At 47.2% G+C, this 27,803-nt stretch overlaps 1 long non-coding RNA gene across 1 annotated transcript; it reads right to left on the bottom strand.

Moving 5' to 3' along the window:
- Positions 1-21,842: 21,842 nt before the first annotated feature.
- LOC122452211 lies at positions 21,843-26,212 on the bottom strand. Its single transcript, XR_006272628.1, has 3 exons — positions 25,872-26,212; positions 24,564-24,735; positions 21,843-22,502 (listed from the first exon to the last, which is right to left on the bottom strand). It is a non-coding gene; the product is annotated as an uncharacterized LOC122452211 (long non-coding RNA).
- Between the last annotated feature and the right edge of the window lie 1,591 nt (positions 26,213-27,803).

The following is a 27,803-nucleotide window of genomic DNA, read 5'->3' as shown; positions in this document are numbered from 1 at the left end:
AAAAAGGGAAGGGATAGATTCTAAAGTTTTCAGCCTCATTTTATAGTGCCTCTCCATTCCAGGACTTATGAATGAGACAGCAGAAAACAGTGTTTCATAGATGAACTCAAGATCCATATGGAAGGTAAAAACATCCTGCTGATCCTTGGTACTTTTTTCTGTATAGACATAACTGACTTAAAGGGCCTGTGATAACATTTAAAAATAAATAAATAAAAGCAGAGACTCTGTTATCTGATTTACTGTGGATTCCTGGACCTCACGTAGATGAATGGATGACCTTAGTTAAGTATATATTGCTCCCCTGAATTGCTGTTTCCTTTCAGTAAAATGGAAAGAATAAGCCTAACATTAAAGATGAAAATTAATGCATGTGAGAACCTAGAATAAAATTATTCAATCACAATTAGGAATAATAATACAACAAATCTTTGACATCATTGGAGGAACAGTTTTGAGCCCTTCTTAGGCACACATAAATTCTACTTCAGCCACAGTCCTGGTTCAGGAGCACCAGACGAATCATCTAGCAGTGGGAGAAACCAGAAGTGAGACCAGGGACCAATAGATGAAAATATATTAAGATCAGGAACACAAGCAGCCAGAGTCAACAGAATAAAAACCGAGCTTCTAATTCCTGTCCTAGGAAGAGGAGTGAAGTGAAAGCCATTCAGTCATGTCCAACTCTTTGCAACCCCATGGACTATATAGTCCATGGAATTCTCCAGGCCAGAATCCTGGAGTGGGTAGCTTTTCCCTTCTCCAGGGGATCGTCCCAACGCAGGGATCAAACTCAGGTCTCCCGAATTGCAAGTGTATTCTTTAGCAGCTGAGCTACAAGGGAAGCCCAAGAATACTGGAGTGGGTAGCCTATCCCTTCTCCAGGGGACCTTCCCAACCCAGGAATCAAACCGGGGTCTCCTGCATTGCAGGCAGATTCTTTACCAACTGAGCTGCTAGGGAAGCCCTTCACGAAGAGGAGAGAGCATGTTAGAATAAGAACACATTTGCCTGATGAATTTACATATCTGGCGGTCCCTGGGAGGGTCTTATACCAGCTACTAATGGAGGCTTCTGAGCCACGCCACCGTCTCCATCACAGCATCGTGGGGCCTGTGAGATGGAAAGGAATTAAAGCAGCAGAAAGGACAGGCCAAGGAATCGGTCTTCTCCCCTCCTCTAGCCAACAGTCATCTGTCCCATCAGCTCAACCCAACAAAACCCATCGTAAGGTTTCTCTCTTTCACTTCCCATTACCTAATCTGCCCTTTACACGTGGAGACTTCTCTGCTGCTAAAATGTTTCTCTTGCCTTCCCTTTCTATTTTCGTTCCACTGCCACCATTCTCCAGCCAGCCCTTGTCAGCTCATGCCTGATTTAATTCAGCACCTTCCACGCAGATGTCCCTGTCTCCAGGGTCTGCCGACTCCAATACATTCAGCACAGCTGCCAAGATCGTCTTCCTTAGGCAATGTTTTTGTCACCTCATCCCCCAATCTCCAGGGCCTTCAGCATCTCTGGTTCCTTCCTGCTTCCCACCTACCAATCCCATTCCCTGCTCTTCTACACAGTCTCCTCCACTGCAATCAAGCTTATTGGCTTCCCAAGTCCTGAATTTGATCTTCTTTCATAAATGTTTACCTATTGTTCCCTGATCTGAAATAGGCTACCCCTTCCTGTCTGCTAATTCATGACCATGATTGCTCTTCAAATTTATTTCAAAACAACACCTTCAGAGATGTGTGTTGTTGTTGAGTCACTAAGTCATGTCCGACTCTTTGATGATCCTATAGACCGTAGCCCGCCAGGCTCCTCTGTCCATGGAATTTTTAAGGCAAGAGTACTTCAGTGGTTGCCATTTCCTTCTCCAGGGAATCTTCCCGACCCAGGGATCAAACCCATGTCTCCTGCATTGGCAGGTGGATTCCTTACCACTGAGCCACCTGGGAAGCCCTCCTAGACATATATGCTATAGCAGTAAATTGCACCTCAGCTTGTGACTGGACTTGGATATTTGTGGGATAAATTGTGATCCCTGAAATCCCTCCTAGATGCCCAGAGTGAGCCAGTGAGTTTGATCTCTTTCCCAGGTACTGGCTTTATACTATGGCTCCACTGCACAGTATTTCTCACTTGATAATATGTTAGTTTATAAATGTTGTGACTTCATTTCAATCTCTCTCCTGAACTGGATGAAAATTCCCCAAAGGCAGTGATTCCGCTTTCCATTTGCAACCCCTCTGATCACATATGCATAACTGTGTGCAGAGGACCGGCTCCAGAGATGCTGTGAGCTGCCTGAAGTAGAACTCTCCCCTGGCCTCAGGGAAGCTGACCTTTCCATGAGAAAAATAAATTGGAAATAACCTCAGTGCTCAACCCTATAAATACTTGATGAATATATATATATATACATATATATATATATATTCTTGTAATGTAATATTATTCATACCTTAAGAACATTTTTGAAGGAACTTTTAGTGACATGAGAGAATATCACCATATGAACTTGCTTTATATATATATATATAATTTTCATGTAACTATAGTAAGTAATTTCAATGCAACAACATAAAGATAAAAAGATGAGAAGGAAACAAGGAAGAAAAGAAAGAAAAGAAGGGAGGGAGGAAGGAAGGAGACAGATGAATTAATGAGGGAAAATGCAGCAATATGCAAATTGGAGGTTATCTTTGGTATTTGGTTCTTAGTATTTTTTAATTTATTTTCATCTTTAGCATCTTCCATTTCTTCACATTTTCTAAAATAATCCTACATTGCTTATAACATATACAGAAAATATATGCCTTATTAGAACCTCAATTGTTTATCAAAATATCATATTTTCTAACAGTATTTTTAAAAATATTGCATCATAGGAGGAATGAGTAGGCAAGTGATCGAGTGGAGAGACTGAATGATAACTGCGAGAATAAAATTTTGATATTCAGGAAATTTCCAGCTGTTACAGAAGGGGCGGCTATTCCTCAGACCAGGTAAGAGAAAATTCTGGATGTTTTCATTTTGTGCATGTTGCTAATCCCAACCGTGGAATGACAAAATGACCACGTTCATCTCCATAGCGACTATCATCACCATCATCTCCATCTCCACAACAACCAACGTTACCTCAACCAACAGTTCCAGCTCCGCATCATCACTTGCACCTCCACTGTACCACGACCAGCTCCATCTCTGCCTCCATCACCACCACTTGCACCTCCATCAACAACCAGTATCACCTCTACGACTGCTTCCAACACCAACTCTACCATCAACTCCACCACTTCCAACACCATCTGCAACACCCCTGCCTGCTCCACCACCACTGACCATCACCTCCACCTCCACTTCCCTCTTCCTGTTCATCACTGGCTCCATTATGACCACTGTGTGGTGGCTCTTTTCCTCTCCACCACCATCAGCCTGATAAGGTGGACAAGTCCTCTGTGGGAAACTGAATGGAGGGAGAGGACAGGGACAGAGAAAATGAGAACACGTGCCCCAGGGGACTGTGCTTCAAATATGAAAAATAAGCAGAACTTTCCATGTCCGTGGCTCAGAATAGGTGGGATTGGGGGTAGCTGGTTGGAAGCATGAAGAGGAAGTCTCCTGACTTGCTCCTTTCAAGCAACAAGACACCACAGACAAGGTAGCTTATAAACAACATAAGCCTGTTTCCCACACTTCTAGAATCTGAGAAGTCCAGGATCAAGACACCAGCATGATTTCTGCTTCATAGTCAGTGCCTTTCTGCTGTGTGTTTGCCTGGTCAGAAGAGCTGGGGATCTCTCTAGAGATCTCTCATAAGAGCACTAATGCCATTCGTGGGAACTCCACCCTCAAGACATAACCACCTCCCAAATTCCACAGCTACTAATACCAACATCTTTGGGGTTAATATTTCAATATATAATTTTTAGGCGGGCACAAATATTCAGAACATATGCTCCCTCAGCACCTGGGCTGAATGGGAAGACTGACCTTGAAAGGAACACTGCCCCAGGTAGTCAAGAGTTCATCAGCTTTCTAAGAAGTGGACCACTCCATGAATCCAGTGTCATATCATCCAGTACCTTGTGAAGTGTTCACTTGAAAGGCTATTGCATACTTACAGGCAGTAGGGACAAAGGAGAAGGGCGGGTAGGAGTGAGGCAGCTGGTTGTGGAGAGCTGAGCAGGTACGTGCCCGCGTAAGCATGTGCACACGTGCCGATGTGCACACATTCACTGGGGCGTGTGAGAGGATCCCTGAGCCCCAGCATGCCTGTAGCACCATTTGGTCATGCTTAGGTTATTACATCTTTTCACATACAAATTGAGTAATAGTCACTTTTGCCCAGAAGCATGAAGGGATGTACTGCTTCAAATTAACCTTGTCTCTAAAGGAAAGCTTGTATGTGTGACACAGCAAGATGGAAAATGGTTTCTCTCTGCAGCACCTGTTATAATTCAGACAAACCTGTGGAAAGATATTGTGAGTTTTCAAGAGCACAGGGAAGCAGGGAAGGAAGGGGAAGAAATCTCAGAGCAAGGTCTGATGTGGGAGGATGGAACCAGCCAGCCCCGACAGGGCAAGAGGTGATGACCATTTGTCCACATGTCAGTATCTAAAGGGAATGAGGTGATAACGGTACATATCATTCATTCATTCATGTAAGAATCATGCGATTGGGCACTCGTGATGTACCAGACATTATTCTAGGTATTGGAAATAGAGCAGGGAACAAAATAGACAAAGTTCTTTATAGAGCTTATTTTCTAAAAGGGGATATAGATAATAAATTTCTCCTCTTATCACATCATGAATAGTAAATGGTATGAGGTGCATGATAAAGAAGTAGAGTATAACCATAGCACCAGGAGTATTATTTTAGATGAAGTTGTCAAGAAAGACTTCTCAGGGCAGGAGCGGGTGGGTGGAGTGTGATATTTCAACAGAATGGAGGGAGGGAGAAGCCGTGCAAGTACCCAAGGAAAGAGCATTCTAGGCAGAGGCAGTAGAAAGTGCAAAGGCCCTGAGGCCAAAGCAAGCTCAGACTGTGCTGGTTTCAGAACGTGCATTGGAGCACACGGTGAGCATGCAGGATGGAGCCTAGAGGAATGACCCAAGGGGAGAATGTGGAAATGAAGTCTGTGAAATTGCTCAAGTCCAGATGGGGTACATGCTTAGTGGCCAGGGAAAGGGACTTAGAATTTTGTTCTAATTTGATGGAAAACAATGGGAAGATTTGGGGAAAATAAGCATTTATCATGTGCCAGAGGGCACTTAACCTTTTACCTATATAGCTCCTCATGTGAAGTCATTTGTCTGGGATGTAGGGATGTGTGTGGGCCTCCCTAGGCTCCACCTCTTACTCCACAGCTTCCGCAGGACTAGTCCCACAAGGGCCTTCACCAGCTTTGCTCAAGCACAGCCTGACAGCACTGTACCTTAGCCTCACCAAGCATCACTCACTTCCTGCCCCAGGGCATCTCTGGTTTCCACCTTGGCATTCAGGAATCCGATCTGGAAGGGACAGATGTTAACACCTGGTGGTGGTCCCCCTTGACCAAAGAGTAACAGAAAATGATGACTAAACGTTTCTGCTTTTGTTCCCCCTGAGCAGCTAGTTCTGATTTGAAATTCCAGTGGGGTCCTGGGCCAGGCTTTTGTGCATTATCCAGCTCCATCATGACTTCTCCTGTTGCCTCATCCATCCCCTTGACCCTGATTCACTTTTCATGTCTTGTGTTCCTTCTGCCTGGGATCACATTCCTAAACAAACTCGCTGTGTGTTTAGCAGACATTGTGTTTAGGGAAATACAAGGTACGACGATGTGACTATCTCCATTTTACAGATGAATAAGGAAGACATTGAATAAATTGTCCAAGGCCACATTGGAGTCAAAAATCAAAAGGAAGTTTATCTGGTTCCATCCACCAGGGCCTTAACCACTCTGGTATGTTGCCTCATCCTCAGAATCAGGCAGATGACAGTGCTTCATGTTGAGATGGTCCTTCCTGTTGGGAGAATAGAAAAGCCCACACCAGGGATGAAGATGCACAGATTGGCAAGGATAACGAGGGTTTCCAGGGGATTCAGGGTAGGCTGCAGGTGCTTGAAGGAAGGATCAGAGCTAATCCAAGGCTGAAGAAGCATCTTAAACCCATAGCTTGGGAAATGTGAGTGAACATGGGCAGATTGGGCTCAGGGAACAGTTGGTACTGAGTCCTTCCCCCAGTGTCCTGGATACCAGGCCTGCAGCAGCAGAAGAAATTTCAGAGCCTACCCTATAGGAGGCAAGTGAAGAATCTCACGTGTTAAGCATACATAAGGTAAGTGTAGAGGAATTACCACCAGCTATGTTTTTTTAATGACATATGCAGTGTGACAGATAAGAAACAAAAAATCCTAATTGCTAGTAATAATAGTTCCTTTAATCAGCACTCATTTGTGTCAGGCATTGTGTTAAGTGCTTGCATCTAGTATCTTTTCAGAAATACCATGATGTAGATACAATTCTAATCTAAATTTTAACAACCAGGATTAGTGTGGTTCACTCAGCAAATGTCACTCAGTTAATAAATGATAGAACCAGGACTCAAACTAGGTCTCTGTGACAGCAGAGCCCTTTCTTCTTAACCACTTCTCTAGAATGCCCGAGTGAAGACTCCTTTTTAGGAGGCAATGAAAAGCCATTGGAGACATTGGGGCAGAACACTGTAGGTAAAATGATTTGAATGCCAGTACAGAGGCTGAAATCAGGCTAAGAAGAAACAATTAGGAGAGCACTTCAAGGATCCCAAAGCAGGTGAGATGGGATGAAATTAAGGGGGTGGCCTGTGAACAGAAAAGGCAAGACAGGATTTGACCCAAGTGTGACTGACGAAAGAACCCGTGAGGCCATGGTACCAATTAAACCAGAGTACAAGGGGAAGAATGGTGTCCTGGAAGATCCTGAAACTTCGATCTGATTGGAGAGTGATGGTGATGGTGTCATTAATGCATAAGGGACATCGGCAGGAGGGGAAGGGAAACGGCGAGGTCTGTTTAGGTGACAGAATTTCAGATCTTTTATGAAAAGTATATCCCACAGACTGATAGACTTGGACTTGGAGCTCAGGAATGAGACGAGGTCTCCGTTCCGTTCAGTTCAGTCCCTCACTCGTGTCCAACTCTTTGCGACCCCAAGGACTGCAGCACACCAGGCCTCCCTGTCCATCACCAACTCCCGGAGTTTAGGTCTAGCGATGCAGATTTAGGACCATTCTAGTCCTGCACCCTTAGAGCAACTGGGTAGAGAAAGAGGCCGAATTCTTTCACTTCTCTATTCACCTGCTTCTTGCCCCTTACCAGGACTTCCTGGTTTCCAACTCTGCTCTATCTGTTTTGTTCAGATTGGACTCCAAGTTATTTGACAATCAGGACCCTAAGTTAAACTTATTTTTCTTTTATGCCAAATGGTATTATAGTAGGTTGTGGGCCTGATACGCTAGTAGGCTTTTACTTTTTTTAGGGACAAATTCTGAAATGTAAAGCAGATCATCCCTCTCCTCAGTCCAGGGTCATCTGAAGCAGAAACATAAATCCAAAGCCCTCACTGGAAGTGACTCTAGCAGCATTTTAACCCCAGTCCTCTACAGGCTTTGCTCCATCCTCAACCTTTCCTCCTGCTTATCATCCACATTCAACATCCGAGTCTCCCCATCTTCCCTCTCCAATTTCTAGCCTCAGGCGGTTGAGACATAGGAGCTTTGCAATTAAATTCTCCCCTCCGGCCAAACTGACCCCAAACTGTACTTATGAAATGGCTCAAGTTTAAGTATTGTTCTGTTTTTGTTACTGCATTTTTCTGGGGACACACAGAGCCTCCTCGCAGGCAGAGCGGCTTTGCTGTACTCTGGTAGGGGGCCTCCTCTAGGGCAGGGATGCTACGAGGAGGCTGAGCCTTCCCTCTTGGACCTGCAGGCCACTTTGGCCGCTGCCTCTGCTCTGCCCCTGCCTGTAGGCAGATCAGACCCTCAGCGAAAGGATGAGACAGGCGAGGCAAGTCTACAAAACCCTCCCACCCACCCACCCCATCGGCAATCCCCAGCTGACCCGTGCCTGCTTGGCTGTAACCAAGCCCTGAGGCCAGCACCCTCCAGCTCAGTCCTCCTCACCCATCCAGGTCTTCATGGTACACGGAGGAGGCTGCTTGTGGGCCATCCCTGGATGTTGTTCTGGGTTCCACGGTGAGAATAAAGCACAGTTCTTTCTTCTCAAGAAGCAGCCGGTGTAGTGGTGTGGAAAGTGCAATACCAGAGGGAAATTTATGGAAACAGCCCAGAAGGGCTGCCCAGCCAGCCGGAGAGGCAGGGAAGTCCCATTAGATGCAGGGCCGACTTATCCATTAGGCCCATGAGGCACATGCCCAGGACCCACAATGCTTTTAAGAGCTTGTGATAATTTATGTTTAATTTTAAGTGTTTCTAAAACCAGAAGAAAAAAAATGAATAGAAGTACAAGGATTATATAACAATAAATTCAGCCTTGTATACTAACGTAGTTGCAAAATATGATTCTCAATTATGTTTTTTAGAAGAGCGGTTCGTAGCAATGATATTGCCTAAGAATCTACCTGCAATGCAGAAGACCCTGGTTTGATGACTGGCTCAGAAAGATCCCCTGGAGAAGGGACAGGCTACCCACTCCAGTATTCATGGGCTTCCCTGGTGGCTCAGTTGGTAAAGAATCCCCCTGCAATGCAGGAGACCTGGGTTTGATCCTTGGGTGGGAAGATCCTCTGGAGGAGGACATGGCAACCCACCCCAGTATTCTTGCCTGGAGAATCCCACGGACAGAGGAGTCTGGGGGGCTACAGTCCACGGGGTCGCAGAGAGTCGGACATGACTGAGCGGCTAAGCACCGCACAGCATGGGGCCCCCCGAAGTCACACTGTGACCCTGCCCGGATGAGGAAATGGCAGGGCAGAGGAGGAGGTGTCTAAACGTGGGGAGACGGAGGGGACTTGGTAGTAGGAGAACCATGACAAGCAAGCCCAGAACACCAGTGACCCAGTGATGCTAGGGAACAAGTTGGATTCAGGCAGCAGGGAGAGATTAGGCAAAGAAGAAGGCCGGGTTGCGGGCGTGAGCCTCAGCCACTGTCCTAATAGCCTGTAATGTCCTGTGAGCCTGCTCCCTTCCACACCCTCACTTAACCCACAGCACTGAATCAAAACTCACCCGTCCTGTGCCTCATTCCCTCCCAGCCAATAGTCTCCTTAGAACATAATCTGGGTAACAAAGACAAGCATGTTTCATTTTGCAGTGTTTTGCAGAGATTACATTCTTTAAAAATTGAACATTTGCCACAACCTGTACCCAGCGACTCTATGAAAGTGAAAGTGTTAGCCACTCAGTCATGTCTGACTCTCTGCGACCCCATGACTGGAGCCCGCCAGGATCTTCTGTCCATGGGATTCTCCATGCAAGAATACTGGAGTGGGTTGCCATGCCCTCCTCCAGGGGAATCTTCCTGACACAGGGATCAAACCTGGGTCTCCCCCATTGCAGATGGATTCTTTACCATTTAGGCCACCAGGGAAGCCCTCTATAGGCACTAGGAAACCCAAAAAGTCACATGACCAATCCTGTGACATTGGCTTTATTGCAGTGGCCTGGAGTAGAACCGGTGATCTCTCAGAGGCCTGCCTGTGTGTGCCAAAATGCTCCTGCCCACGAGAAGCTTTCTACACCACTTCCTCTGGAGCGATAGCCCTGCTTTATTTAAGAGAATGCTTCCCGTGGCAGGTGAAGGATGAGATCTGGGAGCAGGAGGGTTCTGGGCTATCCACTACGTCCCTCCCTGCATCAGAACCTCAGTGTGAGTCTCTGCGAGCCTGGTGAGGGGCCATCGGCTGCCTTTTTCCTTCTGTTTACAAAGTGCTCAGAGTTCTGCTCACTCGGTGACCATTTCTGAAACATGAAGTGAAAGCAGTATGAAAGAATAGGAAAAAAAACAAACGTTCATTATGCAGGAAAACGAGCGCCCCGCCCCCCATCACCGCCTAATGCATGTGTCACTTAAATGCACTTGTGAGAGGTGTTCATTATTTTCCCCCATTATTTTGAAATGTGCTTCAAAGCCCCTCAAACAGCAGTGTGCCATCACGTTGTTTAAACATATGATTTGTTAAATCAGTACCCTCACAGCCCTGAAGCTCTGGGGTTATATTGTCTCGGAGCAGACACAACTCAGGGGTCAACTTGCCGCTGTGAGTTGTCTCAACTGCTCCCCACCCCATCCTGACGGTTCATAAGGACCAGCTTCTGAAAGGCAAGGTCAAAAGGAGAGCTCAGTGACTCCTGAGGCAGGCTGGTGGGGTGCGTCCATTGTTCCCAGAGGCTGGGTCAGCGCCCGGTGAGAAGGGAGCCCATTGCTGTCAAGGGACCCTGGAGACAAAGGCTCTGCTTTGTAGCCCAGCCGTGTACCTGAGCCTGGGACTGAGGGGGCTTGGCAGAAGGATCCTTGACTCAAGGAATACCTCTCTTTAGGAAGACTTGGGTACATGAAAATGGAAACCTGCAGACGGATGCAGCGAGTATGGGTTACGTGTAGCAGCAAAGAACACTTCTGAGCAGCCGTTCCCTTGGGTGCGCTCAAGAGTTTACACTCCCGGTCTCGAAATTGTAGGATAGACATGCTCATGGCAAGCCACTTATTATAGAAAATCAAACAGAGATGCATTCATTGATTTGAGAAGAAAATAAGAATAAGGGGGAGGAGGATTTCAAACTTTAAAAAATCAATTTATGTAAATGTGTCAAGAAGATATCAGCTTCACGAAGAGAGTGAGGCTTCTTTCTCTTGTTTTTGGCCTAGCAGCTGTCAACTCTCATCTTCTTACTGCGTTGTTTTCCCCTGCACACCGGTCTATCTACCATGTCTCTGCATGGCTACTCTACAATAAACAAACAATTCCCTAGGAAATCAAAGGCCAACCCACAGAAAAATATATAAAGATCAGGAGGCAGCAAATCCATTCATACCGGCCTCTGTGTGCTTGGGGGAGGGTGTGGCCATTGGCTAGGGTGGCTATTGTGTTGTGGGGTTGGGGGATGGTTCTGTCACAGCTGAGAGCACAGGCAGACCTCCAATGCTCCCCTCTCCCAAATTCCTTAATTCAGTTAAGGTCACTGCAGAACTCTTGGAGATGGTATCGATTATTCCCTTTCCTTAATCCCCTAGATGTTGTCTGCCTCCAAATCCATTCTTTTCTTCCCCGGTAATCATCTTTCATACTCAGTCCTTTCTCACCAAAGACCTGAGAATCTGCCACAGCCCTTTATCTCTTTCGCCCACTGCCCTTATTCTCCATCTTTCTTAACGTAGAGGGTATTCAGTTTCCTGTGAAGGGATGGTGGACAAACCACAGAAGAGGGCAGGCTGAGTTTTCTGACTGAATCACTTCCTGCGGTGGTCGCGTCTCCAGCGTGAGGTGGAGGTTAGATTGGCTGCTCCCCCCTGTTGTCTCCTAGGCCTGAGCTCATCATCCACTGGGAGCACCACTTCAAACAAGAACATAGACGTAACAGGAGAATGAGCCATGGTCTGTGGGCACAGTTCAGTCTAAACTCATACTTAGAAGAGAAACATTACCTCAAAGGAAAGGGTCTGAGGAGATGTAGCTGTGCTAACCACACAGACAAATCTCTTACTGACTCAGGGGCAAACTGGGGCTCCTCAGAGCAAACACTTCTCCGTCACTTCCCTGGCAGGTTAGCACTTGGTTTCAAATGTCTGTACCCCATGATGGGTCTCCAAGAACATTGCATCAAAAAAGGTATGTGGGCTCCAATTCCCACAGGACAGGAAAAGGGAAAATCCAGACCCTGGGCCAGCTTTCAAGTTCAAGCTTTACTATTTCAAACTTCACTATTTCTATCAAGGCTTCAAAGGGCTTAGGACCAAGTTTCATGAAGAAATAAGCTCAAGGAAAACTATTTTGTTCTCTCTCTTCAAACCATTTGAAGAGGGACAAAGTGATTTTTTTTTAACTAAAAGTATTAGATTATCCAGGAGATAGATAATTCCCTCTTCTAATGGAGATTCTTAAACTATTGTTGTTGTTCAGTAGCTAAGTCATGTCTGACTCTTCGCAAGCCCATGGACTACAGCACACCAGGGTTCTCTGTCCTTCACTGTCTCCCAGAGTTTGCTCAAACTTATGTCCATTGAGTCAGTGATGCCATCCTATGATCTCATCCTCTGCCACCCACTTCTCCTTTTGCTTTAATCTTTCCCAGCATCAGGGTCTTTTCCAATGAGTTGGCTCTTTGCATCAGGTGGCCAAAGTATTGGAGCTTCAGCTTAAGCATCAATCCTTCTGATGAATATACAGGGTGGATTTCCTTTAGGATTGGCTGGTTTGATCTCCTTGCAGTCCAAGGGACTCTCAAGAATCTTCTCCAGTACCACATCAATTCTTCCGTGCTCAGTTTTCTTTATGGTTCAACTCTCACATCTGTACACGACTATGGAAAAAACATAGCTTTGATTATATGGACCTTAGTCAGCAAAGTGATGTATCTGCTTTTTAAGACACTGTCTAGTTTTGTCATAGCTTTTCTTTCAAAGAGCAAGCATCTTTTAATTTTATGGAGGCAGTCATCGTCTGCAGTGATTTTGGAATGTAAGAAAATAAGATCTGTCACTATTTCCACGTTTTCCCCATCCATTTGCCATGAAGTGATGGGACTGGATGCCATGATCTTAGTTTTTGAATATTGAGTTTTAAGTCAGCTTTTTCATTCTCCTCTTTCACCCTCATCAAGAGGCTCTTTCGTTCCTCCTCACTTTCTGCAATTATAATGCTATCATCTGCATATCTGAGGTTGTTGGTATTTCTCCCAGCAATCTTGATTCTAGCTTATGATTCATCCAGTCCAGCATTACCCATGATACACTCTGCATATAAGTTAAATAAGCAGGGTGACGATAGACAGCTTTGTCATACTCCTTTCCCAATTTGGAACCAGCCAGTTGTTCCATGTCCAGTTCTAACTGTTACTTCTTGACCTGCATACAGATTTCTCAGGAGGCAGGTCAGGTGGTCTGGTATTCCCATCTCTTTGAGAATTTTCCACAGATTGTCGTGATGCACACAGTCAAAGGTTTTAGCGTAGTCTATAAAGCAGAAGTTGATGTTTTTCTGGAATTGCCTTGCTTTGTCTATGATCCAATAGATGTTGGCAATTTGATCTCTGGTTCCTCTGCCTTTTCTAAATCCAGCTTGTACATTTGGAAGTTCCTGGTTCAAGTACTGTTGAAGCTCGGCTTTAACAATTTTGAGCATGACCTTGCTAGCATAGACTTCCCTGGTGACTCAGCTGGTAAAGAATCCTCCTGCCATGTGGGAGACCTGGATTCGATTCCTGGGTTGGGAAGATCCCCTGGAGAAGGGAAAGTCTACCCACTCCAGTATTCTAGCCTGGAGAATTTCATGGACTGTGTAGTCCGTGGGTCGCAAAGAGTCTGACACAACTGAGTAATTTTCACTTTACTAACATATGAAATGAGTGTTATTGTGTGGTAGTTGAACATTCTTTGCCATTATCTTTCTTTGGGATTGGAATGAAAACTTGATCTTCTCCAGTCCTGTGGCCACTGCTGAGTTTTCCAAATTTGTCAGCATATTGAGTACAGCACTTTAATAGCATCATCTTTTAGGATTTGAACTAGCTCAGCTGGAATTCCATCACCTCCATTAGCTTTGCTGGTAGTAAAGCTTCCTAAGACCCACTTGACTTCATGCTCCAGGATGTCTGACTTGAGGTGAGTGACCATACCATCACAGTTATCCAGGTCATTAAAAGCTTTTTTTGTGCTGTTCTTCTGCGTATTCTTGCCACCTCTTCTTAATCTCTTCTGCTTCAGTTAGGTCCACACCATTTCTGTCCTTTACTGTCCCCATCTTTGTATGAACGTTCCCTTGGTATCTCAAATTACCTTGAAGAGATCTCTAGCCTTTCCCATTCTATCGTTTTCCTCTATTTCTTTGCATTGTTCACTTAAGATGATTTTCTCATCTCCTCTTGCTATCTATCCTCTGGAATTCTGCATTCAGTTGGGTATATCTTTCCCTTTGTTTTTTGCCTTTTTCTTCTTTTCTCCATTATTTGTAAGGCCTCCTCAGACAACCACTTTGCCTTCTTGCATTTTTTCTTTCCCCCTCGGGAATGGTTTTGATTACCACTTCTTGTACAATGTTATGAACTTCTGTCCATCATTCTTCAGGCACTCTGTCTACCAGATCTAATCCCTTGAATTGATTCATCACCTCCACTGTATAATCATAAGGGATTTGATATAGGCCATACCTGAATGGTCTAGTGGCTTTCCCTACTTTCTTCAATTTAAGCCTGAATTTTGCAGTAAGGAGCTCGTGATCTGAGCCACAATCAGATCATGTATAAAGCTTCTCCATCTTCAACTGCAAAGAATATAATCAATCTGATTTCAGTATTTACCATCTCATGATGTCCATGTGTAGAGTCATCTCTTGCATTGTAGGAAGAGGATGCTTGCTATGACTAGTGTCTTCACTTGGGAAAACTATGTTGACCTTGGCCTTACTTCATTTTGTACTAAAAGCCAAATTGCCTGTCATTCCAGGTTTCTCTTGACTTCCCACTTTTGCATTCCAATTCCCTATGATGAAAAGGACCATTTTTTGTGTGTTAGTTCTAGAAGGCCTTGTAGGTCTTCATAGAACTAGTCAACTTCACCTTCTTCAGCATTAGTGGTTGGTGCATAGACTTGGATTACTGTGATGTTGAATGGTTTACCTTGGAAATGAAATGAACTGAGATCATTCTGTCATTTTGAGATTGTACCCAAGTACTGCATTTCAGACTCTTTCGTTGACTGTGATGGCTACTCCATTTCTTCTAATGGGTTCCTGCCCACAGTAGTAGATATAATGGTCATCTAAATTAAATTCACCCATTCCCATCCATTTTAGTTCACTGATTCCTAAGATGTCAATGTTTTTTCTTGCTTGACCACATCCAATGTACCTTGATTCATGGTTCCAGGTTTCTATGCAATATGGTTCTTTACAGCATCAGACTTTACCTTCACCATCAAATACATCCACCACTAACCATCATTTCTGCTTCGGTCCAGCCTCTTCATTCTTTCTGGAGCTATTTCTCTGCTCTTCCCCAGTAGCATATTGGACACCTACAGATGTGGAGGGCTCCTCTTCTGGTGTCATATCATTTTGCCTTTTCATACTGTTCAGGGTTCTTAAGGCAGCAGTACAGGAGTGTTTTGCCATTCCCTTCTCCAGTGGACCACATTTTGTCAGAACTCTCCACTGTGACCCATCCATCCTGGATGGCCCTGAATGGCATAGCTCATAGCTTCATTGAGTTACACAACGCTGTGATCCATGTGATCATTTTGCTTAGCTCTCTGTGATTGTTATTTTTGTTCTGGAGGCTGTAGAATTGTAGTTCTTGCTTCTTCTGCCTGCACTCTGATGGATGAGGATAAGAGACATGTACAAGCTTCTTGTACAAGTCCCTTGAGAGGGACTGGCTATGGGGAAACTAGGTCTTGCTCTGGTGGGCAGGGCCATGCTCAGTAAATCTTTAGTCCAATTGTCTGCTGATAGGTGGGACTGTGATCCCTCCCTGTTAGTTGTTTGACCTGAGACAACACAGTCCTAGAGCCTATAGGCTATTTGGTAGGGCAAATGGCAAGCTCCAAGAGGATTTAGGCCAGCACGCACCTTCCAGGACTGCTGCTGCCGGCATCCCTGTCCCTATGACAGGCCACTGCTGGCCCACGCCTCTGTGAGAGACCCTCAAACAGTCACAGGCAGGTCTGGTTTAGTCTCTGTGGAGTCACTGCTCCTTCCCCCTGGGTCCTGGTGCTGTGCATAAAGCAAAATTCTGGGCCTTTCTATAAATTTTGCAAGGAAGTCACTCTGTTTTTGCTAGGAAAAAAAGAAAAAAAATCCTTACTCTCCAACCTAAGGTCTTTGTCCTTTTCTGAAAAAGCAGTGACCTAAACCTGACTTCAGTTCTCAGTTTCTCCACTAATAAGCCACTGACTAGTCATTTCTCACCTCTGTCCAATGTGCATGCTCCTCTGTCAATAACAGAAAGTTGAAATGGAAGGTCCCTGTGGCTCTTTCATCCTTACTGAGACATGACCTTGTGGGGCTGCTAGAACATTCTTTACCAAGGACATCCTGTAGTCATCGGGGTGCTCGTGGACCAGACAAAGAAACCTCTCCAGAAGGCTCCCACATTACCCAATCTCAATGGCACCCAAGTTGGGCAAGCAGATTTTTGACTTCTCTGATTTCAGTTCTTGCAAGTGAATTGGATTAACAGTATTTTCTCCCCTAGTAGAAAAAGAAAGGTTTTGTTCCCTAGTTCATCATCAGTCCTTGCATGTTTTATATAAATGCCCCTAGAAAGCTCTCACTTTCGCATCTTGCCAAAACTGGCTGAGCTCCTGGCTCGGGCTGGGGAACAGAGGAAGAATTACGAGTGTGGTTGAGCATGCTGGCATGCGTGAGGCTGAAGCTGCTCTGTGTATCAGTAACATGTAATGACAGCCTCCCATCTGTTCTTGGAACTCTTCATCTGAGCCTTCATCATGCTGGAAATCTGGAAGGAGAGGAACACAAGAAGCTGTTCAAAAGCCATCCGTGAGCTCAGAAGTACCTGCAAAAGAGGGATTTACCAGGGGTTGACAGTGGGGAGGCTGGCTGACTGCAGGCCTCAGGGGAGTGTGGTCAGGGTCCCTGAGGTGAGAAGGAAGGTCAAGGGCAGGCAGTGTATTCTTCAGCCCCACCTTCCATGCTTTAGTGGGAGAAGGAAATGGCAGTCCACTCCGGTACTCTAGCCTGGAAAATCCCATGGACGGAGGAGCCTGGTAGCCACCGCCCATGGGGTCGCAATGAGTCGGCCATGACTGAGCGACTTCACTCACTCACTCGCTCTGTGCTTTAGAACAGGGTCTTGAGCATGTCTTGCAAAGAAATATCAGCCCAGGAAGGAGCAACTGCTCCCCAAACCCCTTCACTAATGAGACTCCAGATTCTCTCAGTGTCCATCGCAGCACAGACAGACCCCTTGGCCAAAACAGAAGCTGAAAGTCTGACAAACAGGCAGAATGTCCCACCTTCTTACTGATGCCCCCACTTCTGCTCTTAGGGAAAGAGAAGAGACAACAGGGAAAGAAGGAAGGTCTAAAGCAGCCTAGCCCCCAGATGGGTGGTCTTTGAAGAGAAAATAATACTTATGAGGTCTGAGCCTCCCTGATGGGTACAGAGCCACCTCGGCCTCCGGAGAGTCTGGGAGAGACGCCACCCAGGGAGCTTGCGGTGGTTGCCGTGTTGCCTTTGCATTCGCAGCACAGCTTTGCGGAGCCGGGCTCGGGCCGACATCTATCACATGCTACCTGGGAGCCCAGGGCAGCTGGGGTTTGCCTCGGGCAGCTGATTAGACGGAAAGAAAGCTTATTAGGGCCCCCAATTTTTCCCTAGGAAATCTCCCCCTCGGGGGAGAGAGGGACACATTTTCCTGCATCTGATAAACCCTCTTGGGAATCTGTGATCACAGTCTTGGCATATAAAGGGAATCCAAGCAGGAGATTATGGAATTTACTGAGGCTGAAATATGACCTGTGAAACATCAAGGAGAAGGGGAGCTGTGGGCCTGGCCGAGGATCACTTCCCAGCTGCAGGATGCAGACCTTGCATCCTCCTGAATGAGTCAATTCACAAGCTTCTCTGGCCGCTCTCTGTGGCCTGTGAAGTTTCTCCAGCCAGCCCTCTCTGCTTTCTTCCCTCACCCTCAGACACAGACCAATGGGAAAGACCTTGGAATTGTGAACAGATTAAAAATATTTACCTAACACTTGAAGGGATTGCTAAACATTCCTCCGAGGGAGCCTCATTAGAAAGTAAAGTTTTGAAAGACGATTCACTTCATTCAGTTAATTCATTTTGGAGCACATCCTAGGCTCTGGCAAGGTACTTGACCTGAGGACAGAGGAATAGGAGGCTCTGGTGAAGTCTGGCTTGGGCAAGAGGAAATATGCATATGAGGCCATTATAGAAACAATCTAAGGCAATTTGAAGCAAGAGGAGATGGCAAGAGATTAAAAAGCAAAGTGTTGCTATGGAGAGATGCTTGGGGGCTTGACTGGGTCAGAAAGGGCTTGGAGGAGGAGGGAGTCTCAGGCTAGCCCTGCAAGGGATTGAAGCTTTGAATGGAGCAGAAGGGCAAAGGTGTCCAAGAAAATTGGCAGAGTGAAGCCTTTTCTTCTTCTCAGACCGAATCCCTCTGCTTCCTCCCTCCTCTCCCAGAACTGGCAAAAGGTAGTGTCCATCAAGACCTCTGTAAACTGCAGCCGCTGGCCTTCCACAAATACAGGCCTGAAACCCACAGACCGTACACCCCTGGGACAGGTCGATGGTCAGTGTGGTCCTCGGATCAGCAGTGCCCACAGCATCTGTGAGCTTGTTGGAGATGCGAAACCTCAGGCCCCACTCCAGGAGATTCACAAGCGTATTCAAGTCTGAGCACAGAACAGGCCTCCCCACCCCTCCTCGGGGCTCCAGGCTCGTCCGCTCCACCTGCCCAGCAGGGTGGTGAGAGCCGGCCGGACAAGAACAGTGCCAGGAGTTGTCACTGCTCCTTGGGAGTGCGCACGCCACCCAGAGCTCCCAGCCCTGCCTCTCCGCCGCGGGCCTCTGTCTTGACGGCCCCATCTCACACCTCACCCCTCGCTTGAGAATGTATTTCTGTTCAGGAAACGGTCCTTTCTGGGGCCCACACACCTCCTCCCTGCACACCAGCCTCATCACACTGTGTGCCTCTCAGACACAGGACTGCAAGAGAAGGGGGCTGTGGAGAAGACAGTCAGCCTCACGGAGGGAGTGAGTCTTGGACCTGCAGTGGAGAGACCTAAGGTCAAATGCATGACTCACGCTGCGTGACCTCAAGCAGGCCGCCATTTTGCTGAGGCTCAGTTTTGCTAATTGTAAAAGTTCCTGTGCTAAGATGTGAAGGATACAGGAAAACAGAATGGTTAAAGGCATGGGCTGCAAAACTAGATCTCTGGGATAGACTCTCTACTTAATTGCTGAGTGACAACTGGGCAAGTTACTTAACCTCTCGGCACCTCAGTTTCCTTATCTGAAAAAAATAAAAAAGAGTGGTAAGAGTAATACCTTAAGCACTGTATCCTTTGCTAAGCTTCCTTGGGCTTCCCTGATAGCTCAGCTGGTAAAGAATTCACCTGCAACCCAGGAGACCTGGGTTCGATCCCTGGGTTGGGAAGATCCCCTGGAGAAGGGAAAGGCTGCCCACTCCAGTTTTCTGGCCTGGAGAATTCCACGGACGGTCTAGTCCAGGGGGTTGCAAAGAGTCGGACACGACTGAGCGGCTTTCACTTTCATCACTTTCATCCTTTCATTGTATGTTCGATTGAGTTAATATTTGGAAATTATTTAGAATAGTTTCTGGCATATTGTAAATGTTACATGAGTGTTTGCTAAGTAAATACAATGAAACACAGAGCAAGGTGACGGGTCTCAAGCAAGTGCTCAGTAAATGTTTGTTGTTTTTGCATTTAAAAGTCAGTAAGATAAAAGGAGAGAGAGAGAGGGAGAACACGCAGGAGTCCCAGATAAAAGGGATACACGCCATCTCTTAGTCGGTGGCCCAAGTACCTGTGAGCACAGGGTTGGGTGAGCTGGGCTGTGGCCTCATGAATGGGGTTGCTGGGGGCAAGAGAGGAGGGGGTCGGGGGCCACAAGGCATGGCCGGGCACGGCAAGATGGGCAGACCTGCCTGCCTTTTGGTCCCTGTCAATCCCTCCCCGTGTTGATGACATGCCGGCATGCCAAAGCGTGTGAGAGCAAGACGGCGCCCATCATCTGTGCTGGATCTTAAGGCACCAGCCCCTGGGGAGCCAGGCTCTCACCACGTCAGAGTCACGGGAGAGGAGGCCAGCTGCTGAGTGATTGCCTGGCCTTCTGGGGACGGGGAGGTGAAGCCAGGCTCTGACTTTGGCGAGGTCAGAGCATGCGTGTGACTGGGTCCTATAGCCTCTGCCCATAACATTGAGTACACAGCTAGTCTGCTCAGTTGGGACCCTGAGAAAGTGTGGATGGACTGCAAGGAAAGGGGACCTTTTACAATCCCTAGGCTGGCGCTAGCCTCCCTAAGCTCCCCCGCGTTTCCCCGCTAACCCATCCTGCCCCTCCGCCCAGACGCGTCTGTCAGCTCTACTGTCATTAGATGGCTACGTTTGGGGTCACCCCCATTTCCCACTGCTTCAAGCTGAAGCCACTCCACCTGGCCTGAAGTCCACGGTGACCCAGGGACAGCCAGCCCTCACTCAGCGCCGACTCCAGTAAGACTGTGTCTGCCCCTCTCACCCTATACTTTATCTTCACAACCCTCCACGGAATGGGATAGATTGATGATGCGATTTGACCCTTGTCACCAAGCTAACAAGTACCAAGTTGGGAACAGAACTGATCTGACCCCAAAGCCCAAGATGTTGGCTTTTCTGTGCTGGTGTCTCCCAGTGTGTGAGTCTTGGAAAACTAGTTCCAAAGTTTACTGATAGATATTAAAAAAAAAAAAAAAACTGTGAAGATGTATGCTTTAAAAAAATTCTAGATTAACTTCAATGAAACGATTTCCTTGTTGCAGGGCTTTTCAAAGCGCCAATGGGACTCTCAGAAAGAGGATTCGAGATTACTCCAACACGGAATCCATCTTCCTCCTCACTGTGCACCTTGCCTGGCTAGAGATCTCAGACAGCGCTCAGGAAATGTCTCTCTATGCCACCTACTACCTGTCATCACTTCCCCCCACAGCTATATACTCTGCAATCACCGCCCTCCACCAGGCGGCGCGGGCTTCCTGCCCCACGGACTCCCCGGCGTTTCTGCCTTGGTGCTTCAGCGCATGCCACGCATTCCCTTGGTGGTGTTTTCTTGCCTCAGCTCTATCTACCCATCGAGGCCCAAATCAGGCCCCTCTCCCCTCAAAGGCTTGCTTGAACATTCCAATCTTCTCCGCCTTCTGCTCCTCTCAGCTCTTACCCGACCTGCAATCTTATTGGTGTGTGCGTGATTAGCCGCTCATCTGTGTCCGACTCTTTGTTACCCCATGGACTGTAACCCGCCAGGCTCCTCTGTCCCTGGGGACTCTCCAGGCAAGAATACTGGGTGGGTTGCTGTGCCCTCCTCCAGGACATCTTCCCACTCAGGGATCGAACCCAGGTCTCCCGCATTTCAGGCAGATTCTTTACCATCTGAGCCACCAGGGAAGCCCAAGAATACTGGAGTGGGTAGCCATCCCTTCTCCAGTGGATCTTCCCGACCCAGGAATCGAACCGGGGTCTCCTTCATTGCAGGAGGATTCTGTACTAGCTGAGCTACCAGGGAAGCCCATTTAGAGACTCTTTAACATACTGATATTGCTAGGAACTTGAAAATCCTCCAAAGGTAAGAAATACACATCACACTTCTGTGCTGCTCCCAGGGTCCTTAGCACAGAATGGGAAATCTTCATCAGAATTTGTTGATGGAATGTGGATTATTTAAAGGAGAAACTAGGATCCCCCTCCTGTGGGCCAGCCACCTCCGAGAGTACCAGCCAGGATGAGAAGGAGCCCTACTTCCGTCTTCACCTGGTTCCCATCTGACTCCCTTTTCAGGCTTCATCCTGGGCGACAGTTCTGAGCACCGTCCTCAGCTGCACCAGCCTTTGAGATCGTTTTTTGACCCTTCTTTGACTTTATTGGTTGAAAAAGAAGGTCAGCCAAGCCAGGAGACACTGGTCCTTCTACAGCCAGACACACCTCCCGCCCGATCCTCTGTGAAGTGGAACCGGCAGTGGAGTGCTAGGCTGCAAACTCCCTGCAACAAGTAAATTTCTAAAAGGAAAGAGACGAGTTCCTTCGGCTTCTGGGTCGTTGCCGGCTCCGTCATCCTTTCCTCTTCCTGGTTTTCCAGTCTCCTTCTGGGTCTCCTTGTGTGTGTCTCTGCATGTCTGTCAAGGTGCCTCTCTTTAAAAAAAAAAAACAAACCGGCATAAAACAGCAGACTGACTCCCTTTCCTATTTGAAAGCAAAGGATAAAGCAGTCACATGTCAGGGGGCACATTTTCGGGTTTTATTTTCGTCAGCAATATCCACCGCCCTCTCTTCCCCCAATAATTGCTGTAGAAACACCAAATCCCCTTCGATCCCATTTGTAGGTGCCGACAGACTTGATTGTAATGTTCCCGACTCCGTGCTGGCTACAGCACACGCCAGCGCCCAGGGACGCGCAAGCGTCGGGGTGAAAATCACCCGTCCAGTCGATGCTGGCGGAGCTCTCGCGTCCCCACGTCCGACTCTTTTCATCTGACTTAAGACGCAGCACAGGACTTCTGAGCCCGTTGAGACGCCGCGTGCGCGGCAGCGCCAAGCGCCGGATGCAGCTCTGGGGGAAAAAGCGGCTCAGCTAGGTCTGGAGCGCTCAGGCCCTCTGACCAGCCCCTGGAAAGGCAGACCTCTCACACCCCTGGGGGTTGGCCTGGCCTCCCGGGAAGGTTCAGCTCCAGTGCCGAGCTCTAGAGCTTTTGCCCCGCCCAAAGGAGAGAGGAAAGCTCTATGATCTCAGGGCTTTAGATCCCAATCTCCTTACGCACTTGCCCATCTGGGTCATGGATGCTGTTTGCACACAGCGTGAGACAGGAACTGGTCCCTTGCAGGCCCAGACTCTCTGTTTCTGGCGCAACTGCCTTCAGCTCCGAGAAGGGCTGAAGGAGGCTGCGCGTGTCCCCTGTGAGTAAAGGACCTACCGAGGCTCTGGGTCAGGGCCTCTGGTGCCTGGGGAAAGAAGCTTTGGGAGAACATGAGGATAGGAACAGCTAAAGAACACGGAGGCTCACGATGCCAAGGGACCAACGCCTTTCTTAAATGCCTTTGTGCAGGAATTTGATTAAACAGAGACGCGTAATAAGGCTGACCCGCTGCACCCCTGGCAAGATTGAGCTCGGGGCAACGCAGGCTGTGAGGGAGCATGAGTTATGCATTGTACAAAATGATCCCATAAATCCTGAAATGGGTTTTAAAAAAAAACAAGAAAAACAAAGCAAATCAAGATGAATAAATATTAATGAATCGCCGCCTCTCTGTGGCAAGAGGAACGTGCAGCAGAGCTAATGACTCTGTCAGCGGATACCATCGACTCTGAATATTTCATGGAGCAGTGGAGGTGGACTCAGAGATGGGGTCAGTCACCCACGTGTGTGGGGGCGGCACGCAGCCCTAAAAAGCTGCCGGAGAGGGACATGTCTTTGTGCGGAAGGCTGGATTTCTGGCTAACTTTTCTAGGGTGAGTTGGTACCTGGCATATGACATACGTGCTCACAGCACCACGTTTACTGAATAATGACTCTTTGCAGACGCTTTCCATATATTAGCTCTACCAGGGAGCTATCACTGTGCCCACGTCCTAGTTAGGGAACCTGAGGCTTAGAGACAATAACGTGTGCCATGTCACATAGCTGGGAAGTGGCAAAGCTGGGATTCAGATCCAGGGCTCTCTTGACTCCAAAGTCTTAGCGCTACCCTACACTGCAGTTCACCCCCTCTCTCTCCCTCCCCTGCTCCCCACGTATTTCCTAGGCTTTGAATCACATCTCTGCAGCTTGGCCTGAGTTCTCCATTGACTTAGCATGGGGGACAGCCTCTCACATAGTAGGTGCTCAATAAATCAATAAATATTTGTTGAAGTGAATTTCCTGCCAGGAGAAGAAAATGACTTTACCCTGTTCTCATAGATAGATGGAAATTCACGAAATAAATCCTTCACCCAGGGGTAGCTAACCGGTGCAGCCCGACCTCCTCAGAGGCAGACACAAGGGCTATCACCCTCCCAGTCATTACTGTTATTATTATACGGCTGCCAAGGGCTTGAACAGGTGATGCAGAAATGAAAGACCTGGCAGACAATAAGTGGTTCTTAAGAGGCAGCCCCCGCTTTAGCACCATCTCTATAGGGGACTCCCCCCACCAGGGGCTGCCAATCACACCCCTTTCCCCAAGCACCAAACTCACTTAAAACATTTTTTTTTTTTTAACAAATGGAAGAACAGGAGCCGACTTTCCCCAGCCTCTCTGTCACGTCCGCACCCAGCAACAGCTAAAGCGTTTCCCCTGTCAGTCAGCGGTAAATACCAGGTCTAAGCTTTGTACTGTACATCCCCAGAATAGACGTTGCTAATGGCCTTGATGACAGTCCCTGATTTCCAAGGCACATGTGAGAAAGTGGAGAAGAGGGGAGGCCGGTGGGAGGGGTGCATGGAGGTAACAGGCAGGAGTGGATGGTGTAGCGAGCATCTTTCTCTGCAGTAGCATCATGCTGCCTCTAATTTTGTTTCCACTTTCTTGTCATTTTCCTCTGAAAGCTCTTTCAAGTGTCCACAACTCTCTGAGTGCTGAGTGGTTCTAGCCAGAGGGCCAAGAGGGAAATGGGCAGAAAGGAAACCAGTCCTACCTTCAACTGACAGCTTGGCGTCGATGGAGAGGACTGTTTCCTGCCCTTCTCACGGACCCCCGGGAAGGCCACCGTGCTCTGGGGCACCCTCGCTCTGAACTCTGATTCAAGGAGGTGCCATCCAGCCAAAGCGAGACCCTTCTTCCTAGGTGCTGGGGTATTCGTGCTCAGGCTGCAGGGAGGTGGGGAGAGCCTAAGCCTGTAGCTCATGCCTGATAGTGATGCCAGACTATTTGTCTAAACAATGGTGGTCATTCATCAGGCAATGGCTGGGGCTGGTTCCTCCTTTCAATGAAAAGGAAAGGGGAATGAAGCCAGGGGATGAGTGCTGTCCTGCGCTTAGTCATTCAGTCCTGTCTGACTCTTTGGGACCCCATGGACTGTAGCCCGCCAGACTCCTCTATCCGTGGGACTCTCCAGGCAAGAACACTAGAGTGGGTTGCCATGCCCTCCCCCAGGGGATCTTCCCTGCCCAGGAATCGAACCCAGGCCTCCCACATTGCTGGCAGATTCTTTACTGCCTCAGTCACCAGGGAGTGAGGGACAACTCGAAAGTTTCATTCATGCAACCAGAGCCACCGCTATCAGGCTGTGTCCTCACCACTGTTTAGAGGAATAAGAGCCAGCCCCGTTCTCAAAGGGGCCTCATCCCTCCTTGCCTTTGTCATTTTCATGGACCAGAACTCAATGAACAGATGCTTCAACTGAAGTTGAAGGGACTTGAGGGTCAATTACACAACCCCAAACAAAGGAAAATAAGCAACATTCTCCCAACTCTCTCTGAAATGAATCCCTATGCACAAACACACACCTACCACCACCACTTTACCTCCCCACAAAATTGCATCACCCCGACTACCTTCCCCTTGCCCCTAACCCAAAATAGCCCACAGTTCTCCTGGATCATGTCTCTTTATCCTGCTTAATACTTTTTAAAGTTTACTGTGTGTCCCTTGGGTTTCCCTGGTGGCTCAAGCTGGCTAAGAATCCGCCTGCAATGCAGGAGACCTGGGTTCGATCCCTGGGTTGGGACGATGCCCTGGAGAAGGGAATGGTGTGTCCCTTGCTGTTACTAAGTACGTTATGTCTCTTACCTATGATGCAGGCACTGTAAATATCCTTTTTTATAGATAAGAAAATGGACGCTTATCATGATTAAGTAATCCTCTTTGATTGTACACGGAGGCCACCTCGCTGCCCAGTCCTCTTCTGTGCTTTCCTGTCTCAGTGAACCCGCATTGGTCTTGTCCTCACCCCTTCAGACATGAACACGCGACCTCTTCTTTCCAAGAGGAAAATAATAATCACCTTTCTGACTCCTGTGTGCAACTGATCACACACTGAAGATTATAGATGTGGAGACACTTCGCTTTCTCCTCTCTGGTCTTGTAGACGCTGCAGCTGGATTGTGTCCTGAAACAGTCATCCTGAGAAAGAAGAGGCCGCGAGGCTCAGGGGACAATTGGCACCACATCAGGCTCCATGGCCCTTGCTGACTCATTTATGTGGTTTTTCTTGACCTCTATCATGAGCATAGCTGCAGTGAATTCAAACACCTCAGGAAAGGAAGACAGGTTTCCCAATTGTCCTGTAACTCATAGTACAGTGCGTCTGCAGACAAATTGACATTCTGCAGGCAGCCAGGGGTTTATTTTTAAGAGTAACGATAAAATCACTGTTTCCAAGGCCTTCATCACTGGTTCTGATTTGACTTCATATCCCCAGGAGGCCTGAGCTCCCATTCTCTCCAGACCATCAACTTTAATTTAAAGGCCCGTCGAAGATCTTTGAAGGCCTAAATCTTTCCCTTCCAGCTGGTCAGAGATATTGGCATATTAATCTATTTAGCAATTATGTGAACAAGCTCGGACCATGTGTTATTGAAAATTAAACTATCAAAATGTGTCCAATCAAATCGCCCAATTTCTCCATCCCATCGTGTCATTAGATTCAACACCAAGATTAATTATCAAGCAATGGGCCAGGTTTACCAGATGTTGCGCTGACTCCAGTCAAGGTGCATCTGTTTCTCCACCTACCATCCCTGCAGACTCAGCCACTGACTCCACAGTTGCTGGTCTCTTTCAGGGTGACTTTAGCCTGAAACATGTCTGCTATCGACTGAGTCAAATGCTCATGTGTTTCCTGCTCCTTGCTGTCCACAGCCACCGTGGGTCAATGATCCGTCCCCAGAGAGTCACGGGGAGTGAGAACTGCCAGACAGCTCTGAGATGAAGGATGGGCTGCCGCTTTGAGGGGAATCATAATTGCAGGGGTAGGGAGGCCCCCGATGGGGGTGCTAGCCCAGCATCTCTGCTCCTTGTACTCTGCGCCACGATTTCTGGGTGAACTGCTTTTCTTCCCGGCCAGGCATTGTCACCGCTTGTTACGTAAGCACCACCTAGCTAGAGCGCCCAGGGTACCATGGGACTGGTCTCATCTGGGCTCCCTGCCACTAACTGGATGCAAATACGTTTTCCAATCTCTGAGCATTTTCAGTTCTTAGATGAGGCAGCAAAAACAGCTACCTTATAGCATAGTAATAATTGTGGAAGAGTATATGAAACGTGCTTGCTATTTTGTGCAGTGATTAAGCACTTAAGTTCTTGAGTCAGACTATCCAGAGTTCAGTGTTTTCTCCACAACCTACTAGCTACCAGCCTTTGAGCAATGGATCTAACCTTCCCAATCCTCAGCTTCCTCATCTATAAAATGGGATTTTAACAGAATCTATCTCATAGGTAAGATTAAAATGTAATTCATGCAAATAGTAAGAAGAGTGCCTAGAAAATAAGAAATATTTCATAAACATTCAGGAATGTCGCTATAATTATTTTCATGGAATATGTAACAGACATGCAGAAAATATTGGTTTTCTTCTCAACTTTCTCATTTTCTCACTACGTCTTTATGTCTCTCTATGGCCCTCAGAGTTGGAAATTTCTTAGGAGTCATATAATCCAATCTCTTATGTCATATAGAAATCCATTTATTTTATAATAAAAGAAGATTCTGAAATTATAAACTCAACTGCTTCCATTAAGAAGCATATCATGGTATGTGGAATATATACTGTTTTATTGACCATCTTAGGATGCCGGTGTTTGAGCTAGGAATTTGAGCTAAGATTGATTGCACAACATAATAGAGAAAGAAAATAAGGACACCACAACAGTGAGGTGAGGAAGGAAGAGGTTAAGAACAGAAAAGCAAAAAGGAGAATAGAGAAGGAGAGACAGT

This window comes from Cervus canadensis, chromosome 13 (genome assembly GCF_019320065.1).
Source record: "Cervus canadensis isolate Bull #8, Minnesota chromosome 13, ASM1932006v1, whole genome shotgun sequence".
Taxonomy (NCBI): Eukaryota; Metazoa; Chordata; class Mammalia; order Artiodactyla; family Cervidae; genus Cervus; species Cervus canadensis.
The sequence above is the reverse complement of the archived record's forward strand: the minus strand, read 5'-3'. Positions and strand labels throughout refer to the sequence as shown.